Here is a 7,326-nt window from a genome sequence, read left to right as displayed (position 1 = left end):
ACAAAATTTACTATAGCTTCTAGGTTTTACTGGAAGTGAACATCTAGAAACTCTTAAAAGGAGCTAGAAAGTTTCAAAGGCAGAATCAAATCAGAGAATATAACATTAGCATACCTGCTGGATGTACTTGAGTATACCTATCTGGTTTCATTTAAAAATCAAACAAGTCTTCACTTACATGAGGGAAAACCTCCCTCCTGTACAATTCACTGAACTCGTGTGACCTTTTGCCCAGATTAATAAAATACCTGTACAATAAAGCTAATGCTCATCCCAGTTAGAGCCTTACAGACTTGCATGATTTCCCCAAGCATAAGACTTATTTTTCTCAGTTTTCAGTATGTGCTATTACTACCAGGCTAACTCTGCTACCTCTGCCATAACGCAGTCACACGTGGCAACTGACCCAAACACCTTTGGTGCCTTGTAGAGCACAGGACACCAGCAGCCCCACACCACAAGAGCCCATCACCTAAGGGCAAGGAACAATTTAACTAACAAAGGAACTCTGTTATGACCACAAAGGTCCGAACCCCTTGGTGACACCATGGATCTCTCAAGATCCTCTGCCATTCCACATCACAGAAGTGTGTGTGACAGAAGCAGATGCGGCTTGAGATCTGGAAGGCAGTAGGTGTGGGCGGAACTGGACAGATGGCATCCAGCACACCAGACACACCTAGGGCACACCAACATCTCCTATGAGACATAGGAGCTTGGAGTGAGAGAAGCAGAATTGTAAAAAAAATCTTTACTTTTAATAATTGTCCATTCATGGACTAGGAAGAGTACTGAACATAATACAGGTTTGAGGAAGGCCCGAGGAATTTCAATGGTTTGAATCCATTAAGGGACTCTATAGCACCCCAAAAAATCTCCTTTCACTAAGACAGTAAACTTCTGATGTCCTGGCCAGTTTCTGGGAATCCTATTACCAAGAAAGGAAGGGATTGGTCATTCATGACATGACTGTTGAATATAGTAGTTTCTCCAACTACTTCTACTTTGGTCTTCTAACACATGAAACAATAGTGCTCACCTAGAACTCTTCTTATAAGCTGACACAATATTTCCAAAATGTCAATAATTTTCAAAACATGACAGAATATTGAGACAGCTGTGAATTGGCTATAAATAAAATACTTGTATTTTTCCTACCATCTAAAGGTTTATATAACTACACATACATGTAACACTTAAACATGTAGAACATTAAATTTTATGAGGATAAAATATAACTGCTATATAACTGCTATATAACTGCTGTTACCAATACACTTGATTAAGTTTGTAACATTTACAAAGCTCCAAAAGCCTCAGAAAAAAATGGTGTTTTCTCCCTTTATTTGTATTAAGAAGATGTCCTACAAACTACTGTCTTACTGCCAGTTATTTCTTCTTTTTTCCTTCACCCTTTTACTCTCTACACTTAATTACTTCCCAACATTCATTCTTCAGAAAAGGTTAAAATAGAGCACAAGACAACGATCACATTTACAAGGATCTGAGCAGGAGATGGTTGAGGAATGTGTCTCTTACACCACAAAATTACTGTGGTTTCAAGATCCATACAAAATGTCCTATGCACATGCAGAGAAGGATGACTACCTATTAACTCTTAAGCATCTAAACCCTTTTCTTCCTCACCTCTTGTTATGAGTTATTTTTTGAGCTTTCAAAAGTAGTTTCCTCTCATTTGCACAGAGCAGAAAAAAAGGATATGAGAAGAAAACTAAGAAAGTGAACAACTACTTTTGCTACAGAATGTTAAAAAAGTAAAATTTTAGAATATAACCCAGTTATACCAGTTAATAAAGTGGTCTTCCATATAGAAGACACAATTGGAGAAATCAATGTGAGGAAAGAAAAAGAGCAGCAACATTAAATGAAATATGGCTTTAATGCTAATCATGTACTTACAAGGCTCTCCAAGTTTACAACTCAATCCTATGAGCGGCTATTCCTCTCTGGAAGGGCAAACTTTTTTAAAGTCCTAGATCAAATGTTCCACAAAGCAGAATGCAGACTTTGCCTGCTAGTCTCCTACATTACTCTATTTTGAGCCAAGACACAGAAGTAAGTTTTCATATTTGACAGTTACTAAAAAATGAATTGGGATACTATTCTCCACATACTATAATAAGTATAATGTTATATATTTACTATATACTGTATAATACTAAATTTAAATAAATATCTGACACTTCAAAATTTATGATTTTTCAAAAGAAACACAAAGCATCAACAATTTCTTACATCCAAAATGTGTTATTTAAGACAAGTTCTTTCTTTTCCCTCAAAAATTTGAAGTATCTCACTTCTCTGCTGCTTATGCTACTAAAAAAGCATTGTAGTTCCCTAATGTATATTAGTCAGGTTCAGAGTTAATGCAAATATATATATATATCCATGTACTATTGCATTATCTGGATATTAAAAGGATTAATGTCTCAAACCCCCTCAAAATGAGTTGGGTTTTTTTTTACATTAACAAAGCATTTCAGTATTTGGTGTAGGTTTCTTTGCTACAGTGAGATTCTATAAGGAAATTTTTCAGTTTTATTCAATCACATTTTTTAAAAAAACTTCACTCTGAATTTCACCAAAGGAAAATTAAACTCCTTTATATTTCCTTATCAGGTCATACCATACTCCAGGGAATCAAATTGTTTTGAAGGGAAATTGAGCATAATAATTACACCACAATAAATAATTAATGGCACTGTGGTATGAGTTTATGAGTTCTATATACGTCAAGAATAAAATAGATTCCAGGTAATGGCATGTAACGAGAAGCCAAATAACAGATGCATTTCTTGTTATACTTTGGGGCTTTATTACTTAAAAACAAATATCACTACATTTAAAATAGAAGAGGTTTTAGAGGCTTTTAGAGATAGTCTTTATTACCTCCTTATAAAGGTTTCTTCACAATATGAATTTTCCATTTGGAAGTATGTATTATGTTAGCAGTTTCAATCAAATAATAGCACACCGTTTTCCCCAGAATTTTGTCTCATTTGGTGTGGCATGTGGTAACCTGAACTTGCTTAACAGTTCAGTAGCCAGTTCAGTTCACTTACTGACCCATGCATGCAATTAATTCTATCTTCAGTGATGATAGCAATTACTTTACATTAATTAAAATAATTAATTTCTTTGTAAGCCTTTCAAATCCCATGCTACTTACGTTAAAAATATAAATAAATATGCGCACATCTGCATTGGATAAAAGCCCTGAAAGTATAGAGAACAAAAGTACTGAAGGCAAATTTAACCTATCTGCTTTCTATAGGGGCTAAACCAGCCACCTAAACTGCGGTATTTTAATACCCTTGGGATGCATGATGCTTTTACGTAACACTGGACACTTCTGTTTCATTTATTTCAGTATGAGCACTTCATTAAAAAAAAACGAGATGGAAGACTTTGGTAAGAATGTCAGAGTGGATACTTCTAAATGCTGGTTATGGGACATAAGTGGGACATAAGTGTAGAATTGCCCTTTAGCTTCCTGAAAATTTCAGCCTTGAAATACATTTTGAAAGAGATCTATATACAGACAAAAATAAAACTGTTTAAGTATGAACACTGAATTTATTTTAAAATATACTTTTTAGAGAAATTAATACTATTAAATACTGGAAATTATCAGTAAGGCAAAATGAACACATAGTCTTCATACCTGGGTGAATAGCATCTCAGAAAGAAATAGTATTACATCAGAAGGGACAAATCTAGGAAATTACTACTTTCTCACATGTAAAAATAAGTTATAAGACTTCTACTAGGAAACATTTTACACTGCCGTTACATTACTTTTAATTATTAATTTATAATTTGCTAAATTATAAGGCATATTACACTTCAGGCAGTTAAATGACATCACCAATCAATCACTCTTACTTATTTCCTAACAAAGTAATTCTGAATTTTAAGACTTTGATGTTTACTTCCAATAAGGTAGTTGAAGCCATAAAATACACATCTATGTGAGATTAACATTAGGGGATTTTAAAGAATGCTTAGATGTATAGGTTATTGTACATCACTAAAACTATTTGAATGAGCCTCAAAAACTGTAAGTATTTCTATTGTTTCTACTACATGAAAATCAGACACACAAAGAAACATCAGCTAAAATTGTCACTGAGCGCTTGGAAGTATGACAGAACATGTACACGCAGTTGCATCCAGAAGGATTTATTTCAGTTTTTCTTGGTCCACCTAATTTCAAGTGTACTTTGTCCCATTAATATTGGTCACCAGTTGTGGAGATGTTCCTTATGAAGTAGTAATCTTCTTCTTCCTATCTTGGATTTGAATCGATGCTATGTGTGAATCATCTATTGAAGGTAAATGGGCCTCTCTAAAAGTTAACAAGTTTTATTTTCACTACAACTTGGAGAAAGACAAAGCATACTACAAATTCTTGTGCTAGGGCACAGAAGTGCCCAGTGATTCTGCCTCTTTCCTATTCCAGTATGTATATAGGTCAAACTCAACTGTATTTCTACAGTTTTGAACAAAAACTAAACCTTCTAATTTCAAACTTAATGACAAAAGGGAAGAATTGATTGTATGTCGTGTTGTTGGGTTTCTATTCTATAAACTCAAACCACAGAATAATATCACATAACACCTTAGAAACTTGGCAGAATTAACTAGAAGAGTTTTCATTTTCTTGTTCCACTCTTTGCTATCTTAATTGTATTCTTTTTAATGCAGTAGGTGGCCAGAATGAGTGAGTGAGTGAGTGAGTGAGTGAGTGAGTGAGTGAGTGAGTGAGAAGGAGTTTGGCTGTAGCTTCTTATACTATTTTTGGCTAACAGTGAACTTTCAGAAAACTTTCCGGTTGACTTCCATTTTTCTGACTTACACTAAGGCAACCAAGATTATTTTAGCAGAACAACTGATGAACTGTATTAATCCTTCTGGTTTACTCCTGCAATAGTCAGGAAGTATTTTCTGATCTTTATTGTTGCTTTGCACACCCAGTCATTCACTCACGTCATGTATCTAATTCTGAATTCTATTACTGTTCTGTTGTGCAGAGTCTAAGAAAGAGCAGATGCTCCTTGTTGATAGGGGAACCAACATGCATTTTTAAAACAGACAGGTAAAACCCATAAACAGCAATAGACATTTGAAGCACTTTTATAAGCAAATGAATAACCTTGTGATTCTAGCAGAAAAGGTAAAAAAATCTCATAGAATCCGGCTTTGCAGAATATACCAAATGTGCAGTCCTAGCTTCAAAAAAGAATTGCTGTAGGCACATGAAAGCATAAATGTTTACTCAAAACATGGAAACATGACCATGCTATTCTTTTTCTCCATGTGACTCTTCTGAGTTCTGTCTCAAAAGAGCCTGCAGGTGGAATACCTCCAGCTGTAATCTGGACAAATCTCTCTAGCCACTTGGAACCAGCTTTCACTTAGGAGGCTTCAAAGAAAACTGTTGCTGCAGAAAGAGGTGATGATTTCCTTTGCTATTAATCTATTTTTAGCTTGTGCTGTGGTAGAATATCAGGGTATGACAGACCAGCATAATTTTTTTCTAGAATGAAATTGGAGTCATCCTGTGAGATATGTTCCTGCACCGAGAAAAAAACCCCAAACAACAACACAAACAATTCCAAAATTTACAATATAAATATCTATGTTCAGACTGTGATATATCCTAGCAGAGTCCAGAAAAAAATCATAGCTGAGAAAACAGTACTGATTGAAGGCATGTTTTAACAGATAGAAGATTAGCACAGGAAGTATGGGCAGATCTGGGGACAGAGAACCTAATTTTTCCAGTTCAGAAATGCATTAAATTAGACTAGAGGTTTTGTGTGCTTTCATGGAGGTATCTGAAAAAAATAAAGAAGGTCTAAATAGTGACATCAGACCAAGCCACCTACACCTCATCAGTAATGAGATTTCTGTGACCATTTGGAAGGGTATTACTGTCTTCCCATTAACAAATTCTGTAGCAATTTTCAAGTTTGGTACCTAAGATTTCCAAGAACTATGAAGAGTTTTAGTGCTGGAATAGACTGAATGGGCAGAGCACAACAGTAGCTTTTTAAATTAATTAAGCCTTAGCTCAAGAAATGGCACAGCATGATCAGTTTCTTGGTTTCCAGAAATAGAGGAGATGAGCTGGATGTATGACAAAGTAGTCATAAAGTAGATTAAGTTGCAAGAATCAATGTGACAATAAGGCAGAGTCTGACCTGAACAGGACTTTTAAAGAGAAGGTCTTTAAGTTTAGGTGAAAGAAAACCATATAGAAAAGCCCAAAGAAACAAACAGCAACCAACAAGAAAGTACTCAGATTGGTAAAACTAGCTCAGTAGGTCTGACGCAGTACATTTTTGTCTTTAAAAATCCATTAGAGCATAACAATAATCAAATGGAGGGCTCATCTGGAATAAATGCTCAATTTATAGAATATGGTTAGCCTCTGATCCATGATTCCATAAAAACTTCAGATTCACATCATAAACATGTTTCGTTTAAAACCACAAGAGCTACAGACTGAAGTTTTTAAACAGAGACTTAGAGGATCCTCAAGTAAAGCATGGTAGTAGACATTAGAGCAGAAAAAAGTACAACAGTTCAACAACAAGACATGAGTAAGAATTTTTCTTTACATAAGACTTTTTTTTATGCAAGGATCAGGTGCAGGAGGTGCAGAAGGGATGAAGTCTCCAAACTGGCAGTCTTTCCATGAAGGCAAGAAACTCTGTTATTAATTAATTAGTTCTCCCACAGCACTTTTGCAATAACCCGTTGTACTTTCCTGAGTAAAATTTTAACTGATAAGTTAAAGATCTTTATATGACTAAACCCAGGCATTTGCAGTTTTCATTTAGCAGTGGTTCAAAGGCCAAGGATAAACATTCTACCTTATCATGACTGATTTTCTTTGCAACTTTGTGAGGCTGTTTTGGTGGAACCTCTAGTTATATTACTAGAAGTAATATCCTGGCAGGTTTCAGTAGCAAAATCTTCTGTATCACAACTGCTCATTCTATGAAGTTTTAGACATTAAAAAAAATTGTTTTTAAATAAAGTGTAATTCCACTCCTTTTGTTGGCAAGAGAAGTGTACAAATTGAGGCATTAAAAAATTTATATCTGATTGTAACATTAAAGGCTGTCACTTATGAAGCATATTAAGACCACCTGCTTGTGTGCATTCCCCTCTGCAGGTGGCTGGCAACTATTACAGAAAATAACAAAAGCTGCTAAAGGAGCAAATATTAAAGGCAGGGGGCAGGGGGTCTGAACTTCACCTTTAAAAAAATCTTTATTTTTATTTGCAAGGTTT

The sequence above is a fragment of the Melozone crissalis genome, unplaced genomic scaffold, assembly GCF_028551555.1.
Source record: "Melozone crissalis strain CALT ecotype California unplaced genomic scaffold, PUWL_Pcris_2 ptg000005l_1, whole genome shotgun sequence".
Classification (NCBI taxonomy): Eukaryota; Metazoa; Chordata; class Aves; order Passeriformes; family Passerellidae; genus Melozone; species Melozone crissalis.
This window is presented reverse-complemented; position numbering follows the sequence as displayed.